The 25006-nt window shown below is 40.2% G+C and overlaps 1 protein-coding gene across 1 annotated transcript in view; it reads right to left on the bottom strand.

Moving 5' to 3' along the window:
* The window catches only part of CTNNA1 (catenin alpha 1), a 72675-nt gene extending 70203 nt beyond the window's left edge, over positions 1–2472 (bottom strand). Inside the window, exon 1 of the mRNA XM_081943893.1 lies at positions 1979–2472. The gene's annotated coding sequence lies outside the window, so the exon portion shown is untranslated. The remainder of the gene's footprint in view (positions 1–1978) is intronic.
* Positions 2473–25006: the final 22534 nt, after the last annotated feature.

Here is a 25006-nt window from a genome sequence, read left to right as displayed (position 1 = left end):
GAGGGAAGAAATATTAGATTAGGACAAATAAGTAGTTATATAAGCAAAAATCTGATGCATTTCATCGCAATGTCTCTACTAGTTAATAGTAAAACGTACAGCTGGAAGAAATGAATGCTATTTTACAGTTCTACAAAATAATAAAAAAAACAGAAAAGCAACAGGTGGTGAAAAATGTTTGGACACCAAGTTACAGATGTATCCCAGAAGCATACACACACACACACACAAAGTAAATCCCTTATTTCATTAACACCTGAGTAATCTTAATGGTATTGCAGAAACTATGCTGAATTGCTTTCCTGTGCTTCAAAAGGTAAATCATTTTTGAATCAAGCACAATTCCTGGTGTCTTCAGATACATCCTTACAGTTCTTGTGAGTGGACATTGTGGAAACCTCTTTCACAATATCACCAATACAAACACATCCTGCTGCTTTTGAAAGTAATATTCCAGTGATACAGAAGTTGTAAAGTGGCAGGATTTCCTATCACACAGACTGTACATGACTATTCCTGCATTCTTTAAATTTCAATTTACTGAGCCAACAGTCCCATGTAAAATATTTTATAACATCCATGTAAAATGTGCTTACTATATTCAATAATACATCAGAATTATTGAAGTATTTTTACTATTTGAACCATAATAAACATTGATACCACAGCACGAGCTATGAATTTTTCATGTCACTACTCAACTCCAGGTAGTTTAATACCAAGTCTGTAAAATCCTTTTTATCAGAAAAGATACCCAACCTGTTTTCAAGGTCAGCAAATTTTTTTTGAAGGTTATAGTTACTTTTCACAGTAAAAATATTCATCTGTTTATGATTAATGCTACTTATAGGAAAGGAAGCTTATAGGAAAATAACAGAACTATTCTGACCATTCAAGAAGATTTGAATTAAAAAAAAACCCTGTCAGAACAGATTTATGAAACTTTGGAATTTTTGAATAATATACAACAGAAGCCCAATTTAAAATAATATGGCAGGCTAATAGTTTAAAGCAGTAGCTTAAAAATGCTATTTATCCCTAAAGATTTACAGCGATTGTTTCATAAGCTGTCTTCCGCAGGCCTTTATATATCAACACAGGATTTAGCTAGAAAGATTTAAGACAGCAGTTTTCTGAAACCTGCTTCTCTTTTGACAATCTTTAAAATATATATCTATCGCATACTGTAGTTAAACCCGGCTTAGATGACTGTGGATCTAATCACTGCTTAGCTAGCACTTTGGTCGCTATTTAACCCCCGTTTTCGAAAGTCCCACAAAAGAGCTTTTACATCCATTGGGGAACGAGGCAACGCAGGACTTCCTATCTTCAGCTGCCAGCAACTTCTCACGCCGACGGATGACGGGAAAAAGAGAGCCTTTCTCCACCCTCCTCCTCCTCCCCATTTTTTTTCTTTTTATAAAACTCGCGTCCTGTTTCCTTATGGGATAAAGGTCCATTGCACGTCACAGCAAAAACACCCCGTGGGGGGGAGGTAGGACCCCCCCACAGGCAGCATGAAACCCGCGAGAAACTTTTCTTTACACGGCAGGTTCTCAAGTCAACAGAGCCTCCTGAAGAAACTTGGGGAAAAGAAAAACCCGACTTCCTTGCTCCGCCTGCCTTTCCTCCAGTCGGGAGAGAACTGGAATGGGGACACCGCCCCGGGGGGGGGGGGGGGGGGAGGGATGAAGGGAGGCCGTTGGCTCAGGAGGTGAAAGGAACTAGAAGCAAGAGTAGTCCCCCCACACCTCCGGGCTGTTCCGGGTCTCTTTCACCCTCTCCCTCTGCCTAGCTTTTATGGGGAAGGGAAGAGAAGTCAGAGAAGGGAGCCCAGGCCGCTCTCGGGCCCGCCGCACCGCTGCCGTTTTGAGAGCAGCCACTTCTAAAACTTTCCAACTAGGAAGGCCCAAGCTGGACAAAGCGACGCGCCAACGCCGCGTCTCCAACCGCCTCCACCACCACCTCGAAAGTTTACCTGCGGCGGCTGTTGTTTTTCCCCCCCCTCCGCTGTGGCGACGGCGATGAGCGCTGGCTTTCTCCCCCGCCCTCCCGCCTCCAACAGGCCCCGCGCTTTGTCTCTCGCAGCGGTCGGTTGAAAGGTGCGGCCGCCTCGCTTCAGCCCGGGCCTACTTGGTGTTGGAGCTGCTGCTGTCGCCTCCGCCGCGCCCCGTCCCAAACTCAGCCCCGAAAGTCCGCACGGGAGAAGAGGAGGAAACGGGACTCTTCCGGGCACCTCCCCCTGCCGCTTAGCCCTGGCTCTTCTCGGCACCGCCCTCTGCTCCTGGCCGGCTAGTCCCAGCACCGCCCTCGGCCGCGTTGCTTCCCGGCCCTTTCCAACAGCGGACGGCTCTTCCGAGCACCACCACCACCGCCTCGGAACGGCAGCAGGCACAGGCAGCGAGCGAGAGCGGACGGGCAGGGGGAGGGAGGGAAGGAGGGAGGCGTGGAGGAAGTGGGTGAATCAGGGCGAGAGAGTTTCAGGTGAGAGTTTCAGACCGAGCTGGCGCTCGCCGCGGCCAAACAGGGGAAGCCCTCTTCCGAAGATTCCCGACTTTTAACACACCTTTTTATGGGCATGAGGGGAGGGAAGTGTGTGCGTGCCTCCTTTTCCATATACGGACTGGGAGCTCCTGCACCTCTTTTGTGGGGAGGGGTAAAAAAAAAAAGCGGCACGAAATCCGGTGCAAGCGACGTCACGACTACGGGAAAGGCATTTTGCGGAAAGAGTAAGTCTTCCTTTCCTTGGAAGGCTACCAGACGTCGAAAGAATTGATTTTTAAGCGCGCTCTTAGTAAAAAAAACAAAACCAAACCAAGTCGAGTTTTAGAGAATGGTAAGAAATATTCCATTGGATCGCAACTGGTGAAGGGAAACTTTACCAAAGAGGGATGCCCTAATAAATTTGTTGGCCTTTAAGCTCGCTCTTTTTGAATTTAATTTTATTTTTGCTACAACAGCACAGGACTATTTTTCGAGAAACACCCTTGATAAAAATTATTTATCGAGAATGCTTACACCTCGCTGTTCTTTTTAAAGAAAGAACTTAAGGCAGCACAAAGTTGGGCCAAAAAAAAAAATCAACAATAAAATACAACTTGAGTGCACTGGCTAAGCGTGATTGCCAGCGGAGCAGAAAACAATGCCAGCTCAGCCAGTTTTACTGTCAGATAAGCTATTTATTTTGATCGAAATATGGGTTCTTTCTGCTCTTCAACAAACTCTCCAGTTCCTTCTGGCACTCACATTCTTCAGGTAGCACCCATGGACCTGGATAAATGCTTGTGGGTGTTTCAAATCTCAACTCCCACCTTTTTCCTTCCTTAAGAGATGTTGGTGATACCAGCCAGGGACATCTCTGGAGGGGTTTTAATTGGATTAGGTTGATTTTACTATTTAGATTGTTGCAAGTGTTTAGGGGAGGATTTTGAAGAAACCATTCTGATTTCTTTCTAATTGTCTATGGAGATTCTCAGTCATCCAAGTCATGGTTATCCCAAAGGTGCTTTTTTCAAGAGGCAACTGGACTTTCTATAATACAATACAATACAATTCAATACAATACAATAGCAGAGTTGGAAGGGACCTTGGAGATCTTCTAGTCCAACCCGCTGCCTAGGCAGGAAACCCTATACTGTTTCAGACAAATGGCTATCCAACATCTTAAAGACTTCCAGTGTTGGGGCATTCACAACTTATGGAGGCAAGCTGTTCCACTGATTAATTGCTCTAACTGTCAGGAAGTTTCTCCTCAGTTCTAAGTTGCTTTTCTCCTTGATTAGTTTCCACCCATTGCTTCTTGTTCTACCCTCAGGTGCCTTGGAGAATAGTTTGACTCCCTCTTCTTTGTGGCAACCCCTGAGATATTGGAACACTGCTATCATGTCTCCCCTAGTCCTTCTTTCTATTAAACTAGACATACCCAGTTCCTGCAACCGTTCTTCATATGTTTTAGTCTCCAGTCCCCTAATCATCTTTGTTGCTCTTCTCTGCACTCTTTCTAGAATCTCCACATCTTTTCTACATCGTGGTGACCAAAACTGAATGCAGTATTCCAAGTGTGGCCTTACCAAAGCATTATAAAGTGGTATTAACACTTCACGTGATCTTGATTCTATCCCTCTGTTGATGCAGCCTAGAACTGTGTTGGCTTTTTTCTAGTTGTGGACCAGAAACTGGACCAAAAGTCCAGTTGCCTCTTGAAAAAAACACCTTTGAGACTTATTTCTAATGTTAATTCTGGCAACAAAAGTGATTCTAGGAATGGGCAGCTTCACTCTGTCTGCTGGGCCAAGGCAGTTTAGACCAGTTGCTGTGGTCTTGCTGGCTAAGGAATTCTGGGAGTTGAAGTTCTCATATCTTAAAAGTTGCTGAGGTTGAAAAACATTAGTTTTGAACGATAAGTTCAGAAGATGCCTACAAATTAGTTGATTAACTTCCCAGCTGAACATCATTTGGCCCTATTGTTGCAGCTGGCTTTACTCTGAGTTGTATATTTTGTTCCTAAAAGCACAGCTAATATGGTCCAAATGTGGTGTGTAAAGTTATTGGACTAGGAACAAGGATATATCCCAGTTCTAGTACACTCTCACCTATGGCAGCTCACCTAAAGCTAATTTTAGGCAAGTCAAGCACTCTCATCTCAACCCATCTCACAGGTTTGGTTGGAGGGAGTGATAAGTACATTTCCACGAGTTACAGAATGAAAGGAAGGATATACATTTAATTAAAAGGACTATCCAGCCACATTTTTAATATCTCAGTATCAAAATATGATGCTTGAAATTACCTTATACCACACCTGGATCTAGAAAAAGTTAGTCAATTTTTTTTTATAGAATACAAATTTTGAAAAGATTTATTCAACTAACTAGGGATGCATTTACCTTATGCTAAAGAAATTTGAGTATATAGTCTTCATCCCATTCTGAGAAGCACTACAGGTAGTTCTTGATTTACAACTATTCATTTAATGACCAAAGATAACAACGATACTAAAAAAAGTGACCAATGACCAGTTTTCACACTTAACAACTGTTGCAGCATCCCCATGGTTACATGATCAAAATTTAGGTACTTGGTGACTGGCATGTATTTATGACAGTTGCATAGTCCCAGGATCATCTGATCACCATTTGTAATCTTCCTAGCCAGCTTCTGACAAGCAAAGTCAATGGGGGAAACTTAATGGCAGCATGATTCACTTAACAACTGCAGTTTCGCTTAACAACCCATGGCAAAAAATGTAAAAGGGGCAAAACACTTAACTGTTGCTTAGCAACAGGAATTTTGGGCATAATATGAAGTCTGCCTATATTCACTTTGATAAATATAAATACATTAATGATGTACTGGGGTTATTGGGAGGACTTTGGGTGCTTTGCTGTGCTAACTCCTTTGCTTGTAGAAAGGAAGTTTTGCTTATTCAAATCGGATAGCAAGAGATATTTAAAATGTGGCTACTAATATCAAGGTATGATAAGATACAGTGCCCTGGTTTTTTACAAAAACGTCTTATTGTCTTCCATATGTTATCTTTAAGAATCAAGTACTATTTTAGAGATGGCATCAAATATTACCATATAAGAGAGGAGCCTATGAATTTACTAGAATGGGTTATCTCCAACACTGCAGTCTTCCTTTAAAACAAATGGTCATTTTAGAATTGCTGGAAATGTGATAGATGCACTTTTACTGTCTAACCTTCCAGTTTTGAAGGGGAAGGGAATTGCCTGAGATTCAGGGTTGGTTTCCTTTCCAGTAAATTTCCAATAAATCCATAATAACTTTCCTTACTAGTAAATATAATACATAGAAGTAAGTCTAACTAAGGATACATTTTACTTATTTGTCATTTTTATGGGCAGGTGGGCATACTTCCAAAGTGTTGAGTTGTATCCATCCATCATTTTTATATTGTAAAATGAAAATATAAAATACACGTGGTCTGTATCATCTTTAGAAGCCTTGTTAGAGACAAAGTTAATGCTAGAGGTTGATGCTTTATTTGCATCACGCCACCCATACAATTATTCCATTGTTTAATTGAAGTAATTGAATAAATAATTGGAATTACCGTAGGTAGAAAAAAAGAGCTCAGGTGCTAAGATAAGCCATCTGCCAGTGTATGGACACTCTGGTCCTTCTGCTAATAGATCTACTCTACCATAGCTCACAATGGCTTACCATCATATCTTGTTTATTGCTTCTGCAATACTATGGCCTTGGGAGAACACTGCATTTACAGTTTTTTCCCCCTCCTTGAAACTTCACAAGAATGTCCTAGTGGCAAAATGTTTGGATTTCTTTGGTATGGCCGGCATGCCTTTGATAGTGTGCAGCTTCTATGTACCATCCTATAATTTATGCTTCTTGCATTCTCCTATCCATGAACATAGTTCATGTTCGTCCAGCCTTTGGCTTGCTAGGGCCAAACATTGAGTGAAGAGGAATTTGCTTGGGTTGCATATAAAATATATAATGCAGTTAATATATATATAACAAACTTTCTTTTTAAATATTTTTTATTATCTTGTGGGACTATTTCACTAACTGTTTAGGGTTGCAATGTGGCTCATGGGCTGCAGATTGGACATGCCTGGTTTAGTTATTTTAAAGTTGGCTGCTGTACTTCTAAACTCATGTCAAATTTACCCACTATTTTAGTGTGTGGTAGGTCTATGCAGTCCCCTAAGACCTTTCCACTGACAATATGTGTCTTACATAATTGATGAAGGCACACAATATGCCTGCTGATGCCCCAGCTGCATTTGTATAAAACACCTCATGGCTAGGAAAAACGAGTACAGCTACACTCAGAGGCTGATGGTACGATAAGATTTTCCAGTAGCTCCCAGTGGTCCTCTCTGGTGTGACTGGCTGATTTGTTGACTCAGAAGTTCCAGGCAATGCACATATTACTTCCTAGATGCCCTCACCCACATGTAGAATTCCAGTGACCTTGTAGTGCATTGGAACGGACATTGTTGATATTGTGGCTACTATTTTATGAGTCCATTTTTCAAAAATCTCCTTCAGGATTTTTAATGTAACTTACTAAAGGTACAAGAAGCAAAAAATGAATATCAAAAGAATGTAATAAAAACAAGAACAGAATGCTGTCATGAAAATATTATGTGTCAATTTCTGCTAAAGGTCGAGTGCAAAGTGTATAAAGATAAAACCTGGCAGTGGCTTACAATGGTAACATTAAAAAAAAGAAACTGAAGGGTTGAATTTGACTGCGCAAGAGCAAGCTATCCAAACTAATGCAACAAGGCTAGAATGGAAAAATCATCAACTGATTCAAAGGGCAAATTCTTCAAATTCTTCAAAGCATTAGAAACAGCAGATCATATATTCAGCTTGTGCAAGAAGATTGCACAAACTGATTATAAATTGTGACATAACACTAGAATATCGGTAAAAATTAGCACGTACCAGTAAAGGAAAATTGGTGGGACCATATAGTTGAAAATGAGCAGGTAAAAATATAGTTAGATAATAATTGTGTCCTCAATAGCTAGATAAATGTAGACTGAATGAAACTTATTAGTGCAGCCAGAAGTCTCCAAAATCATTGGTATGCATTACATTTCATAAATAACAGTCAATGATATACTGGCATATTGTTACTATACTGCATAAAATAGATAAACAAGTTAAATGCAATGAGTTATTATGCCAATCTAAACAATCTTTAAAATTTGGGCAAATTTTTTGCAACTGGAACGCAGTGTGTGAGCAGGAAGACAACAGTGTTTATCATTTAAATTACTGCAGTATTTAGATAAAAGTCGCTTAATTAAGTCCCTAACCTAACCCAAGATAAATAAATAATATAAGAGAAGTATATGGTCAACAGATTCAATTTTCACTATTGGACGTAGATAAAGATAATTTGTCAATGAGCAACTGCTGAATCTACCTTCTGATTGTGCTAATGGCAGCATATTATCTAGCCAGAATGAAGGTTCCTCAATGTTTTAGGCATAAGATATTGGCAAGATAAGGAGCAACTGAGAAGGTTTTACTGAGTAAGCTGAAGTGGTAAGATCATGGCTTAGGTCTTTCAGGATTTTTTTCTAAAGGCTGTATCAGCTCCACACAAGGAACTGACCCTAAAGAAGCCACAGTCTTCTATCTAAATTTATTCCCTTTAATCATAAAGGTCCCATAGAAAATCAGGGAGATAAAAAATGTCTCAAAATTCAAGCCAGTATTTTAGGTAACAAGGCAACCTGTATATCTGAATTGAAATCCGTCTGGTCTCTAACATAGAAAAGCAGCAGGATATATCTTGCAAATTTCTTAGAAAATTTGATTCAACAGTTTCAAAGAGAGTGTTAGAGATTAGGTAGCTTAGAACCTTTGTCCTACATATATTAATAGCTGCCGAAACATCTTTATTGCCATTCTGAATCACAAAAACGCAAGACAGCATTTGAAAGCCATTGAGTCTTTGTGAGCACTGTCTTTATCTGTTATTTCCAGGATGTAGAGGCATAAAAAGAGACCCCAAGATATTTAAAGACTTTGACCTAGTTGATGCTAATGCTACCTTTCATCCACAAATAATGATGATGATGCTTAGAAAGACGATTATTTTTGTTTTCTCTTGATTAAAGTCAGGCCCATTTTCCATACAGAAAGAGACAAGGCCCCTAAGATGTTTTTTGAGACCTAATAAAGACACAGAAAATATGATTTCACTGTCTGCATAAACCAACACTGAGACAAGCCTATTGGTTAATGAAGGAGAGGTAAACAGTCTGGAAGTGACTTGTACCACCGGCTTGGTGCTGCAACCTTAGTTGCATTTATATAAAAATCTTCATGGCTAGGGAAAAAAATGTTACATTCAGAGGCTGTTGGTATGATAAGATTTTCCAATAGCTCCCAGCAGTCTGATGTGACTGGCTAATTTGTTGTCCCAGAAGTCCCAGGCAATGCACATGTTACTTCCTAGATGCCCTCATCTACACATAGAATTCCAATGACTTTGTAATTTGCTGGAACAGACACTGTTGATACTGGAGCTACTATTTTCTGATTCAATTTTTCAAAAATCTCCTTCAGTATTTTTATTGTCATAGTATCTTGCATCATCTGTGTATGCTGGTAAATTTAAAACAACCTTTGCACCCGAATAACCTCAAACATATTAAACTTAATTCCTATAAGACAGACAGCATGATTGGAAATTATGGGATTTAAAGTCCAAGAAGGAGAACTCTTGGGGAATTACAACTGTTGGGGAGTTGCAGTTAAGGTTTGATAAAAAATAAAAAAATGCCACTTCAGACTGAAGTGGATGGGGTTACCAAAGATAAAATCACTCTATAATTCATTTTATTTTAAAAAGTTTATAAAACAATCCAAGAAACTCTCTGTCAGAGTTTGTTGCAGAAAAATCAAATCCAGAAAGCACACACAGATAACTGATTCAGCTGGATTCATTCACTTCTTTATATACATCAGAATAGATGAATAAATGTACAATACAACAGGTGATTCTTCCAAGTACAAGGCAGGAGAGTTACAGGCAAACACAAGCAGTTAGTTTCATTTTAGCAGACAAGCCCAAAAAGACTGCTTGTTTACTTCTTGGAGCAGCAGACTGCTTATAAGTTTCTGTTTCAATTCTTTGCACAGACTCAGATCTGTTTAAGCTCCCATTGGCTGACTTAATTGCTATGCCTATTCATTGGCTGACCTTGTTCCCATGCCTCTCCCCGTCATGAATATTTTAAAGTCTTGACCACTTAGTTTGCAGAGCATTATAAATACTTACATATTAAACAATTCCATATTAAACTGATGCACTTGAATGACAGAAGACAATGTCCTTGGGCCTGAACAAGCTAATTTCAGATAAATTAGATCATCTTCAGATTGCTGTCTAGTTCTCTAGTGCCAAGCCAAGAGATATACTTTCCATCCAAAAGAAAACCTGCATGCTGTCCTCATAGATTTGAAGGCCATTTTTACTTGATTCTCAAAAATGGTTTATGGGAAAAACTGACTACATCCTGTATCAAGTAGTGTTTAATATCTTTAATAATGATACTTCATGAGAACAATGCATGCATGTTTATTATGGCTTTCCTTCCCAAAACCAATCCAAACAAGGTAAAACAAGGTTGTATCTTGGTGCCAATCTTTTTAAAAATTACATGAATGACAATTAACTTTCCCATAGTAAATGTTCTATGTGCTTATTTTAACAGGTGCTTCAGTTAAGTATGTGCGTATCATACATATTTGAACAAATGCTTGAATGCATATACTGCTAAAATGTGATTGTGCAATGCACATTGATTAACATCCCAGCTTGAAGATACCACTTAATCAACTAGAAGATCATTGTATATAGAGCTTTAGCATAAAAGTGGACTTCTTATTTAAAAAAATATCCTAAGAGTAATTCCTGGGTAATCACACAGTGTACAATTATTCGGTTCTCTGTATAGATTGCCTCAGCAAGAAGCATCATTTAAAGAAATAAAATAGTGTCCAAAATTCACCCTGCTGATTACTATTCTGCAACTTAAGAAATGTTCTCGGAATCCATTATAATTTTCTATAAAATAATTCTCATTCTAGGTACATTGCGTGACTATTATGCTCAGAAGATGGGAGTCATAACTGATCATATTTCTAGTGAGTTAAATCTCGCATGATGTCTTTATTTCAGAAATGCTGAGAAATTCTTTTAACATTTCACTCTCCTGGAATGGATTAGTTTTATTGCCAGTCATGGATGATATGAGAGAGGCTTTGCTTAGACTACACAATGACAACAGCCTGCCACCAAAATCAACAGTTCTGTTGTTCCTTCTTCCCTGAGCCCTGTAATCTTCAGGTGTTAGAACATAACATAAGTACGTTATCAGCATTGTGATGTCATAATTATGCTTTTGTTTGCTGAGCCCGCCATAAGCAGCTACTGATGTGAGTAACAGCTAGGAAAGCTAATTCACAGCATATGTTTAATGAATGCATTCATACATTATAAGGGAAAGGAAAACCAATCAACACAGAATTATATTTTTTTAACTGAAGCACTGTATGTCTGCAGTAGATTGCAAGTTGGATCTCACCACGGTGAACCCAGCGGTCTCATTCCAAGCTTTGGATGTATTCCAGAGTTCTACATAGTATAACGTCACATTCTGGCTTCTGATTCTTCCTTGCCATTTCTTAATCACCCATCTTTTAAATGCATTGATAAACATCATCCATTCAAGGAATGGGTCGAGAATTTTATAGGTTTAGAGACTAGATTACAGGTAGCCCCCCGACTTACAACAGTTTATTTAGTGACCATTCAAAGTTACAACGGCACTGAAAAAAGTGACTTATGACAATATTTCACAGTTACAACCTTTGCTGCATCCCCATGATAATGGGATCAACATTCAGATGTTTGGCAACTGGTTCATATTTATGATGGTTGCTATATCTCAAGGTCATGTGATCATCTTTTACAAACTTCTGACAAGCAAAATCAATGGGGAAGCCAGATTCACTTAACAACCAGGTTACTAACTTATCAACTGCAGTGATTCACTTAACAACCGTGGCAAGAAATGTCGCAAAATGGGGCAAAACTCACTTAACAAATTCACACTTAACATACATTTTGGATTCAATTGTGGTCGTAAGTCAAGGACTAGCTATATTGATAGGAAATTATCTCTGTTGATTTGTAGAATGATCGGTCACAAGTTTATTGATTTTGTTCCAATTGTGTGGAATCTCCTCCTTAGCAAAGAAGATCTTACCAATCAATCACATTCAGAATGTTTGAAGAATAGTGTTCACCCATGTGATTTAAAATTAAAAGAACTACTTCAGTTTTGGACAAAATTCTGTTAGTAAGTACAACTGGTTTTTTAAAAAAGTGTTTAAAAATACAAGAAGAGTAATTGAATTTGAATTGGATGAACATGGCATCTATTTTTGATATAAAGTTCCTTTTCAATCTGTTTTGGCAAATAATCAAGAATTGGCCAGAAAAATAGTAATAGTTTGTATGAGGCCTATTTAAATCACATTATATTATTCATATCTTGTTCTAGATTTCATTAAGGGTTTCTAATCAATTTTGTGTATACTTTGGTTTCAGTATCCATTGAGTTAGTCAGCTCTTGAAGAAATTGAAAACATGAACCAACAGCTTTTACTAATTAATGTGGTGTAACCCATTAATTTGTTTTCTATTAGCTGGTAGATTTATAGCAAAATGAAATTAATTAAATTATCATTGGTGTTTAAAATTGCAAGAAATACCACACAGTGTTGGCTGAAAAATTAGCACAGTAGTAAAGAGTCTTGAAAAGTTTTTAAAGATAAAAATAAAATTCGCACTTTGTAATTACAATCTAATGATGATGATTTTGCAAAATCAATCTTTTAATTTGCTCCAAACTTCAACGAAAAGGGGGGAAAAAAGGAAGGGGGAGGTATATAGAAGGCCAAGAAAATATATGAAAACTGCCCGGAATGGTGTTAAAAATTTTCACAGTACCAGCTTATCCAGATGAAAACTCTATTGAATTTTTTTTTTTGCAATTCTCCATATTATCACAATCAGAAAATAGGATCATCCAGGTCATTCTAAAACTTCAACTTCTTCTTGTGCCGTATCTGTCATTGGACATTGGCGATCATGTTGGCAATCCTATTTTTGTCAACAGCCGCATGAAAAAGTGCTGCTGAGTTTTGTCCAAATCAGTCCCTTAGGTTTTGAAGCCATGATGTTCTTCTTATGCCTGGACCTCGTTTGCCTTCAGTTTTTCCCTGGAGGATTAAGTGAAGTATGCCATATTTTTTGGGTGTCGCATCACATGTCCGAAATCTTCTATTTTTTGCTTTTTAATGGCTTTGATGATTTCCCTTTGCTTTCCCAGGTGGCTTATCACCTCCTCATTTCTGATTTTAAAACAGACATATTAAAATATAAAATCTACATGTCTTCCTCCAAATATTAAGGAAAATGTTAACACTGTTAACAATAATTTCTCTTTGCTTCAACACATTCTTTTGCGGTTTCAGAAAAATCCCAGTAAATCCTGCATCTCTCATCTTCAGGCAAAAGCTAACACTGTATCCAGTAAGACTGAACTGACTGGACCCTTTAACTCTCTCGATATGAATTTCTCCCCAAGGCTTTATAAATATTACACATGGGATAAATACATTATTGATTTCTCATGCTCCCCAGACACGTAAACAAAGCAGCGCTGGGATTTTCTAGGACTGCTGCTCAAGAACCAAGAAGGCGTAATTCGGAACCTTGGTGCAAACAGAGGAATAAACAAGCAAACCGTAACCAACAAAGTGGAGATTAAATTGTGAACATAGCTCTCCTGGGCAGAATCATTCTTAATGAGGCAGAGATATGGCGAAAATAAGGAAGTCCAAATTGACTCCATGTCTTGATTAGAAAAGTAATCCCTCAGCTCACTTTTTAATAATTCGTTCTTTGCTTGGTTTGCACTCCGGTGTCTTACATTTGGAAGATTGATATCAGACGCCTGTGTTTTAAGATCACACTGAGATGTCCAATTATTTTTAGAGCTAACTTTTTTCTGTGTTCCAGTTAACAGTTTACTGCCTGTGTACTGTCATCCCCTCTGAAGGCTTTTACAGTACTATATAACAAATGACTGGTGAATACAAACCTTTACAGGCATAAATCTCACTTTCCAGTAAGTTTTGCTGCTGATATTACTTACCAAGCAAGGCAACGAAGCAAAAAACAAGAAAAACAACAACCCCAAAACTTTGTAATAGATCAATGTCCATTATATAGTAGGCTGCATGAAGACAAGCCAGCTTTAATCCAATGGATAAATACATACACAGGTAGTCCTCGACTTACGACCTCAATTGAGTCCAACATTTGTGTTGTTAAGTGAAACATTTGGTAAGTAATTTTGCCCCATTTTATGACTTTCCTTGCCACGGTTGTTAAGTGAATCACTGGTTGTTAAGTTAGTAACTGAGTTGTTACGTGAATTTGGTTTCCCCATTGACTTTGCTTGTCAGAAGGTCACAAAAGGTGATCCCAGCATACTGCAACCGTCATAAATATTAATCGCGTTGCTAAGCGTCGGAATTTTGATCGCATGACCCATGGGGATGCTGCAATGGTTGTAAGTGTGAAAAATGGTCATGTCACTTTTTTCAGTGCTGTCATAACTTTGAAGGGTCACTAAATGAACTGTCGTAAGTCGAGGACTACCTGTAATTGTGGATTTTTGCTTATTATTTGATAATGTAATCATAGGTTTTTTTTTTTTTATGTAGGCCACACCTTTGGACTACAGCTATAAATATCTACTATAAAATCTGTTGTCTGTGGCATCAGAGCCTCCTTTTTCAAGACCTTCCTCCACCCTCACCCCCAATAATTCTGACGCCACCTAAGTGTGTGAAAGGGCTCCACCCATTTGGCATCACTGCAGTTCCACCGCAACCTTCATTCAGCCAAAAACTAAGCCCTAACGCCGATTACTAAAAGATTTGAGGATCTATTTTTGTCAGCTCTGATATGCAAACAGTGGTGAGAGCAATAGCGGGTGGGTTACACTTCACGGTCTGAAGGTTAAGCTAAACACGTCAGTGGTGTAATGATCTGTGGGAATGACCTTGGGAGACAAAAGAAAGAGCAGTAGACTAGACCCTGGTCAGATAAGAAGCAGCCGAACCTGCAGAAAGAATAGGGGTAGGGAAAGCATGTCAGAAGGAACACCACCTCCCGTTTTCTTGGATTATAAACAAGCAGGGGAGAGATGTACTTTCAGTCTTGCAATATTTTTTTAAAATATGACTTGTACAATAAAGATAGGGCTAGGCCCCCTGGGTGTGCTTCTTGTCTGGGCTACTTTGAGGTGCTGACAAGTGGTGAGGAGTTTCATTTCTCTGCAGGCAGACTGCCCTCAAGCATTTATCTGGAGCAGCACTTGCCCATGCACCAAAGCATTTTAAAACTGGCTTAGAGCTTTCAGTTCATTGTGACAATGACTTTAAGGAGTGGCTCCTAGGAACCTCTTGTCTATGAGCTGCACTGGAGAACCTATATTCGGGATGGCGAACCTATGGCACGCGTGCCACAGGTAGCACACGGAGCCATTTGTCAGGGCACACGAGGCGTTGCCCTGTCAGCTTCCCTGAAGGCTCCGGAGGACAAAAAACAACCCTACAAGCAAACCGGAAGTCTGTTCTCAAATTTCCGGTTTGCCCGTAGGGCCAGTTTGTTGTGCTCCGGAGGTTTTAGGGAAGCTCCTGAAGCCTCTGGGAGGGCCTCCGGGGGTGCGGGGAGGCTCTTTTCACCCTCCCCAGGCTCCTATAAAGCCTCTGGAGTCTGGAGAGGACGAAAAAAGCATGCAAAAAATGGGAGCGCCTGTCATGCGCGCATGCGTGCTGGGGGTGGCGCATTGCATTATGGGTGCGGCACGCCCATGCACAACCCCCCCTGCACTCCCCCCACTTTTGGCACGTGAGCCAAAAAAGGTTCGCCATCACTGAGCTATATCATTTCAAGACAAATGACTGTCCAGTCACTTCTTAAAAACCTCTACTGATGGAGATGGAGTGCCCATGATTTCCGGTGGCAAGCTGTTCCACTGTTTAATTGTCTGCACTGTTAGGAAGTTCTCCTTAATTCCAGGTTGCTTCTCTCTTTGATTAGTTTCCAACCATTATTTTTTTGTCCTGCCCTCTGGCACTTTGGGGAATGCGTTGACCCCCTCTTCTTTGTGGCAGCCCCTCAAATACTGGAATACTGCTATTATGTCCCCACTAATTCTTCTTTTCTTTAGACTAGCAGAATGAGTTTCCAGGTGTGATTCAAGGTGTTACTTATCATCTTTAAGACCCTACATGCCATTGGATTGCGTTACTTGAAGGACTGCCTTCCCACAAGAACATCTGCCTGCCCCAGACACCCCCACATGGAGGCTGCTCCAGGTTCCTTCTTTTAAATCTTGTCATCTTCTGGAGCTTAGGAGATGTGCTTTCTTCTGGGGTTGCTCCTGTTTTCTGGAGCCATCTCCTCCCTGACACTCAACAGGCCCCAACTCTGCTCACTTTCAGGAAAGCCATTAAGACTTGTGGTTAGTCTGTTCTGTTGTTTGGTTGCTATATGATATTCTGTATTTTTTATTTTTATATTGTTCATATTGAACGGTAGGATAGTTTGGGGAATTGATTTATTGTTTTCCTTTTCTGCTGCACACTGCCCAGAGCCCTACTATTGGATGCCCCTATATAATTTATTAATAAATACAAGGTAACTAAAAAAAAAAATCATAAGTACACGACCAAACTTTAAGTCTGAACTCCAGAATCATCCTTTTCATTTCAGCTTTCTTTTCCAATAATCATTTCACAAGATGTAGACTGATGATGCACATTGCTTGACAAAACATTTTTCTTCCCGTTCACCCCTGTGTGGTTTTGATTTGCTCTTGTTTATTATTCAACATTTTATTGATGTGTTTTTTTTTTAAGACAAGGGGTATAAGGCCAATTCCCAGAAATCAAATTGCAATTTGCTTCCGCAAAGCATAACAAATAGTTCTTTTATGGATGGCAGCCTGATGATGTTCAAAGAAACCTACATACACATGTAGTCTAAATAAACACAATACAAATGCCACAGCCTGTGCACACAATTCTAGGCAAAATACACATATCACATAAAATCAACTTGCTGATATATACAACACCCAGTGCAATACAGAGATATAGAACACACGGGAAATGCAAAGGATGATAAATGTCACCATCTAGTCTACTGCCTCTCCTTCCAAACCCCTCCTTATCATGCTGGGCAAACTTTGTCAATTCATCTCACCTTTTCTCCCCCCTCCCCTCTGTCGGCAATTGTCCATTGTTCAAAATAGAGCTAAACAGGAATCTTGTAATATTTGTGGATTCTGTATGGAAATGAAAATGAGTCTGCTGGCAGCTAGCACGTTTGTTTAAATGCATTTCTTAATTAAATAAAAAAAATGACTAAACAAAATACCCAGAGAGTATGAAGAGAATTATATGCCGAGCTACCACTACCAACCTACCTTCTGTGAGTCCCTTGGACTACAAAGTGATCAAACTGGTCAGTCCTAGAGGAGATCAACCCTGACTGCTCTTTAGAAGGCCAAATTCTGAAGATGAAACTCAAATACTTTGGCCACCTAATGAGAAGGAAGGAGTCACTGGAGAAGAGACTCATGCTGGGAAAGATTGAGGGCAAAAGAAGAAGGGGACGACAGAGAATGGGGTGGCTGGATGGAGTCACTGAAGCAGTAGGTGTGAGTTTAAATGGACTCCAGGGGATGGTTGAGGACAGGAAGGCCTGAAGGAACATTGTTCATGAGGTTGCGATGGGTCGGACATGACTTCTTAACTAACAACAACCACCACTACCCACAGGCGCTACCTGGAGGGCTCAAAGTATGACTGAAAAGGGCCTCTTACAACATTTGACTAAGATAACCAGTCCTTTGAAAATATCCTGTATAATAAAGTCAGCATTCACACCATCTTGCACATCTGTAGTGTCAATGAATCCATTAATAAACTGTCAAAAGAGTATCAAATGTAAAGTTTTCCTGACTTTCCGCATGATTTTTTGACTGGATGGATTTTTGAAGTTAATCTCCAAAGCAGATATGTGTAAAGACTGTGACTTGGTATATGTACCATGTTCAGGAGTTCCAAATAAGACTACAGCTAGCATTTCATTCTAAACTGGTATTCTAATAAAAAGTTATTTGTATTGTATATATGTAACGATTGCCAGCAGCTTCATCAGATAGGGTTGAGTTCCACCTTGATGCTTGGATCTTTAAAAACTGGCTGTCTAGAAGCTTCCCTTTTGCAAGCTGATTTATATTCACCTCCGTGGGATTTTGAGCGCCAGTTTCATTCAAGAGTCAAAAGAGCAATGAAGTCATTCTGTGCTCTCTCTACTTGGCTGAGAGGCAAGTTATTAAGATTGTGTAGACTGTTCATTTATCTCTTCACAATCAGAATTGTTTAACGGGAGTTATAGAGATGACAGATTTTAATAGCTTTGGCTTTTCAGCTTGCAATAAACCATTAATATCTTTAGCGTCAGCTGCATTCAGAAATATGGTCACTTTTATTTTTGATTAGTAACATATTCTCAATATCTCTCAGTAAATCTTGAACAGCTTTCATTAAATTATTTAGAGTGCAGTTGTATGGCTCAATTACGTGGCTAAAGGATTTTGAATTTATTGGAACTGTTTTTGTGGTAGAGTGTCAGGTACAGCACTGTTGCCATCTTGCTCACTCTGGAGGAGTTGGATACACTCAGCAGAATGGTGAATGCAGTGCTGATAATTGATCATATTGTGGATAGAAAGGTATTCATTAATGATTTGGAGGAGGGGATGGGTGGGGAACCCATCAAATTTGCAGACAACACCAAGCTAGCAGGAATAGCCAACACTCTGGAAGATAGGCTTAAGATACAGAAGGATCTTGACAGACTTGAACATTGGGCACTATCTAACAAAATGAAATTCAATAGTGAAAAAAGTAAGGTTCTACATTTAGGCAAGAAAAACAAAATGCACAGGTACAGTATAGGTGGCAGCTTGCTCAATAGCAGTAACTGTGAGAGGGATCTTGGAGTCCTAGTGGACAACCATTTAAATATGAGCCAACAGTGTGCAACAGCTGCCAAAAAAAGCCAACACAGTTCTAGGCTGTATAAACAAGATCACATGAAGTGTTAATACAACTATATAATGCCTTGGTAAAGCCACAACTGGAATATTGCATCCAGTTTTGGTCGCCACGATGTAAAAAAGATGTTGAGACACTAGAAAGAGTGCAGAGAAGAGCAACAAAGATGATTAGGGGACTGGAGGCTAAAACATGAAGAATGGCTGCAGGAACTGGGTATGTCTAGTCCAATGAAAAGAAGGACTAGGGGAGACATGATAGCAGTGTTCCAATATCTCAGGGGCTGCCACAAAGAAGAGGGGGTCAAGCTATTCTCCAAAGCACCTGAGGGCAGGACAAGAAGCAATGGGTGGAAACTAATCAAGGAGAGAAACAACTTAAAACTAAGGAGAAATTTCCTGACAGAACAATTAACAACCATATGTATGAATGAAGGCAAATATACGTGTCCCAGGATAATGTTGCAGAATCCAATCTGGGTCAGTCACCGGGACCAGAGGTTTTGTCTTCTGATATTTCTGACTCATGCTGGTCTCCAGCTCAGCTTGGAAGACAAAACCTCTGGTCCCAGTAACCGACCCAGATTGGACCCTAACCATATGTATTTCATTACCACAGGTGGTCCTCAACGTCCAACCACAATTGATTATGTGCCTAAGTGAGACATAAAGTGAATTTTGCCCCATTTTACGACCTTTCTTTCCCCAGTTGTTGAGTGAATCGCTGCAGTTGTTAAGTTAATAACATGGTTATTAAGTGAATCTGGCTTCCCCATTGACTTTGCATGTCAGAAGTTGATCACACAACCCTGGGACACTGCAACCATCATAAATATGAACTAGTTGCCAAGTGCCCAGATTTTGATATGTGACCATTGGGATGCTGGAATGTCATCAGGGTGAAAAATGGTCCTAGATCACTTTTTTCAGTGCCATTGTAACTTTGAACACTAAATGAACCGTTGAAATCAAGGACTACCTATATGTGGTTAATTTATTATTTAATACGAAATGCTGTGTAAGCACCTGGTCCAGGTGAAAGGGCATAGAGAACTTCAGCTATCTGAACCATCATCATTCAAGGTGGACTACCTTATTATTCCAAACAAAGTGAATTCTAATTCCAGAAATATCGTTTCATCTGCTCCCTTTCCATGGGAGACAGGAAGGAAGAGCACTTGCATTCAGCAAAACAGTTGCAAAAAACAGGTTTGCCTTAGAATCTCACGATGAGATGGCTAATGGGTATTTCAGAAATGTCCCAATACTTCTGCTTCTAGTGTCAGATCAGATGTTGCCTAATTCAAGAAAAATGTAACACCCTGCTGTGTTATTACAAACAGCAGTGACCTAAAAGTAAACACCAAAAGCAGTTCCTTATAGAGTAATGTTGGATTAATGATTTTAAGTGGAGTTGTGGAATTATGAACAGCCATGCTTTTGAATCCCTTATTTACTTTTCATAAAGCCATAACAATAAAGGTAAGAATGGAGTAATGTGAAATGAGAGACTTTGGCATCCAGAATAGCATAGCATAGCATAGCACAGAATAAAATAGAATAGAATAGAATAGCACAGAATAGAATATGGGATAGAACAGAACAGAATAGAATATAGCATAGAGCTGGAATGTACCTTGGAGATACAATACAATAGTAGAGTTGGAAAGGACCTTGGAGGTCTTCTAGTCCAACCCCCTGCCTAGGCAGGAAACCCTATACTGTTCCAGACAAATGGCTATCCAACATCTTAAAGACTTCCAGTGTTGGGGCATTCACAACTTCTGGAGGCAAGCTGTTCCACTGATTAATTGTTCTAACTGTCAGGAAGTTTCTCCTCAGTTCTAAGTTGCTTCTCTCCTTGATTAGTTTCCACCCATTGCTTCTTGTTCTGTCCACAGGTGCCTTGGAGAATAGTGCCTTGGAGAATAGCTTGACTCCCTCTTCTTTGTGGCAACCCCTGAGATATTGGAACACTGCTATCATGTCTCCCCTAGTCCTTCTTTCTCTTGAGCTAGACATACCTAGTTCCTGCAACCATTCTTCATATGTTTTAGTCTCCAGTCCCCTAATCATCTTTGTTGCTCTTCTCTGCACTCTTTCTAGAGTCTCCACATCTTTTTTACATCGTGGCGACCAGAACTGAATGCAGTATTCCAAGTGTGGCCTTACCAAGGCATTATAAAGTGGTATTAACACTTCACGTGATCTTGATTCTATCCCTCTGTTGATGCAGCCTAGAACTGTGTTGGCTTTTTTGGCAGCTGCTGCACACTGCTGGCTCATATTTAAATGGTTGTCCACTATTGTCCACTATATCTTCTAGTCCAGCCCCCTGCTCAAGCTGGAGAACATATACCATTTCAGTTAAGTGACTGTCTAGACCAGTGGTTCTCAACCTGTGGGTCGGGACCCCTTTGGGAGTCGAATGATCCTTTCACAGGGGTCGTCTAAGACCATAGGAAAATACATATTTTAGAAAAAATATGGAAAACATAAAATAATTTTATGGTTGGGGGTCACCACAACATGAGGAACTGTATCAAAGGGTCGCACCATTAGGAAGGTTGAGACCCACTGGTCTAGACTTTTCTTAAAAGCCTCCAGTGAAGGAGCACCCATGATTTCTGAAGGCAAACTATTCCATTGGTTAATTGTCGGCACTATTAGGAAGTTTCTCCTTAATTCCAGATTGCTTCTCTCTTTGATTAGTTTCCAACCATTGTTTTTTGTCTTGCCCTCCAGTGCTTTGGAGAATAATTTGACCCCCTCTTCTTTGTGGCAGCCCCTCAAATACTGGAATACTGCTATCATGTCACCCCTAATTCTTTTCTTTAGACTAGCCAAACCCTAAACTTGCAGATGTTCTTCATATGGTTTAGTCTCCAAGCCTTTGATCATTTTAGAGCATGTCCTTATGATAAGCTCAATCATTCATAGGGTTATCTATGAGTAAGCTACTACCCACCCATATGAGCTAGATGACAGAAGTAAGACAAGGAAACCCAGAATCCAATGCTTTTGTTGTAGCGGTGATTATGTCAGGTTGAAAATACTCCATCATAGTGAATTTAATAAATTGGATGTGCCTGAAGTGGGATGGTATGCATGATTGAGAGTAACCTTATTATAAAGAATCAAATTATTCATCCAGGGACCACATTTTCCCCTGATTTAAAATGATGGACAAAGAGTAGAACTCTGATAGATGTGTGGAAGAGAAGGATTATTTTCCTTTACAGTTGGAACATTTTAGATGTGTTACTAAGCTGTGCTACCTGCGCATTTGGGCCTCCTCCTCCTCCATCAGTAGGCTATCTTTTCCATGATGGTGTGAATGGATGCTTTAGGGAACACTCCAGGTCAACTTGGAGTATTTTTTTAAAAAAAATAGCTATTTCTACTACAGCTGAAGTGGCGGATAAAGAGGAGTGAGTTCAAGATAGATTTTAAGACCGTGAGGTCCCAGTGAGAGGAGATCAGCTGCCAAACCTGAACAGACATAATTGAATTCTAGATGAAACCTGCCTAGTCTGTATCCTCCAACATCTTGGAACGTCTGCTTGCTCACGGAAGGTAAGTGGTCCTGCTTTTCGACTGTATGAAGAGTAAGTCCATAGTAGAGAAGGAGGACAAAGTCTGCTACCAGATTTAATGACCTGGCTTTAAATCACAAGTCAGATTCGGGATGAGCATGGGGAAAAAGAATTCCTTATGATGACAGCTTGCTTGAGAATGAAACCGGTTACCTCAAGGAGGAGTCAGCTAAAAGCAGAAGTTGCAGAACCATCTGCAAAGGGAAAATCTTCATTTCCCAGGCTTAGTTTATTCAAAGGCCTCTGACAACTCAGTGACATATTGAGCAACAACATAGCCAATCATATTGTAATCAACTGAATTTCCCCCCAGTGCGCTGTGTGAGCCCAGAAGTTAATTTAGCAGTCCCAGGTAATTATGAATAAGCATCTTGATCCAATATAACCTAGTCTATAATAGTATGAGCTAAAACATGTGCTACTAATCTATACCTAAAGGATCTAATTTGCCTACCATGCATCTGTTGTTTGCATGGCTCAAAAATTCTCATTCTGTTTTTGTTTTCTATAGTTTTAAGAATCATCTGATTCCTTGTTCTGTCAATTGACATTACTATAGACAGGATAAACAGAGTAATGGAGCTAGAGTCCTGAGTACAGCAAACTTTTGCTCGTTAAGTCACTGAAGCAGAGCTGAAAATGGAGATCTGACTTTGTCAGGTCTGAACATTAAAAAGAAGCCCATCACAAGATAGGGTTGAAAATACAGTAAGGAAAAGTTAAAGGATGCCCTGACAAGCTAGAGCAAGCAGCTTTAAAATTAATTGAGGATTGAGAGTATTTGGGCCAAGCAGTGGTTATTATCAAGTAAGATTTTATTTTCCTGATTTATACAGAGCCACAAGTCTGGGATATATTCTTCCTTGGACTTCTATACAAGCTCTTTCTTCTTCACTTTGTGAAATGTTAGCATAGCTATGGGGTCTCCAACTTTTGGCTGTTCCCATAGACCTCCTTCTTGGCAGCCATCATATTTAGGCTTGTATCCCAGTAGTACATCCCCAACATTACTCACTGGCGCAACGGTGTCATCTGCAGTCTATACCATCACCACTTATTCACAAGGCCCATTGGAACAAGAAGTTGTAGTTGTGTTTCTATCTCTTGAAGTACAGTGATTCAGCACTTGAGGCAATTGCTTTCTAGTCCAGCCACTCCTTATAAAGGGATAATCATATCATGAAAAAAAAAATCCTACCCAAAAAATTATGGCAGGAGCCATATTCCACTAGTGCAATGGATTTAACACATCCGGTGCTTGGAAATGTGGAGTACAGCTGTTCCCCAGTTAAAATCTGCACAGAATTTAAATCTTGGTTGGAAGTGACAGGCTTATTTCCTGTGTGCTGTCATATGTGGATCTTATTTTTACAAATGGCTTCCTAATTTTCCATAATAAAGCTGCTTGCATAACCTCCTTGCATCTGTTATGGGATGTGAAGCTAAGAGAGTTGTGTTTTCTAACCATGTCTGGTATAAAGCCGGAAAGTAGGATAAAGAAGTAAAGAGATTGGTGACTGAGGGTTAAGTATCCCCACTCGCTTTTCTGTCCCATTCCTTTGTGAAAAGTTACTTTATATCCTGGATCAGGAAGTATGTCTTCCTCCATTTGCTGTTTTTCACTGTTTGTATATATCTCCATTGAGATAGCAAGCTTTCCCAGAAGTGCATAATCTTCCAAAGAACGAGAACTGTGATTATGCCACAGCGTTTTTGTGGTAAATTTGTGGACACCCTGGAGGTGACTGGGATCTGCAAATGGTCCACAGATTAAGGGTTACTTACCTCAGTTTTAACTCTCCAAGTGTTGCCAGGGGTGGGGCTGCTGGTGGTTCGGGAGAACCTCTAGCTAAGATTCAGTTCAGAGAATCCCCAAATCCCACTCCTGGCTGGCCTTGCCTCCCAGGAGTCCCCACGTGGCCCGCTTTGGATGCAAGTCAGTGCAGAGGGTGCATGGAGGCTCAGGGTGGGTGAAAAATGGGCCTACAGGAAGGTCGGGAGGGTCTCCAGAGGGCCTCTGGAGCCTGGGGAGGCCAATTTTGCCCTCCTGAAGGCTCGAAGAAAGCCTGCAGAGCCCTGGGAGGGCAAAAATGCCCTCCTCTGCCCTGGTGGAGGAGGCAGAGTAGGCCACGTTCACCATGGCCACTCCCACCCAGCAACCGGGCAGAGAACTCCTTGCTAAAAAATTTGAAGCCCACCCCTGGTTGCATCCCATATCCTTTTTGAGCCCTTTATGTGTTAAAACAGCAGTGTTCTATTATGTATAGCTATGAATCTCAAACCTTTGTTTTTTGGGGTGCTTGGAGATATCCTACATACTTGCTGCCCTTTCCACTCATGATTTACTGTTCTGACCCCCCTTCCTTCTTTGCCCACACAGAACACGCTCCGGAACAGTACAAGGTAAACAAGGTTTATTTCACAAACAGACAGAAGGTTCCGTGGCAGTAAACCACCAAGACAAAACTCACGAACACAAAACACGAAAGCAGCTATCCAGCTTGCTAGGATTCCAGACTAGAACTTCTGGCATAAGTCCTTTGTTGACTGCCGCAAAGGGCGTATGCACAGTCAACCCTTTTATAGCCTGGAGAGGAGTCTCCTGATCAACAGCTGAGAGCCCTCACCGCCGATAATTACGCCCACATTCCTTGCGTCTATGGGCATGGCGATAACGAGCGT

Source organism: Natrix helvetica (genome assembly GCF_964273705.1).
Source record: "Natrix helvetica genome assembly, chromosome: 2".
NCBI lineage: Eukaryota > Metazoa > Chordata > Lepidosauria > Squamata > Natricidae > Natrix > Natrix helvetica.
The sequence above is the reverse complement of the archived record's forward strand: the minus strand, read 5'-3'. Positions and strand labels throughout refer to the sequence as shown.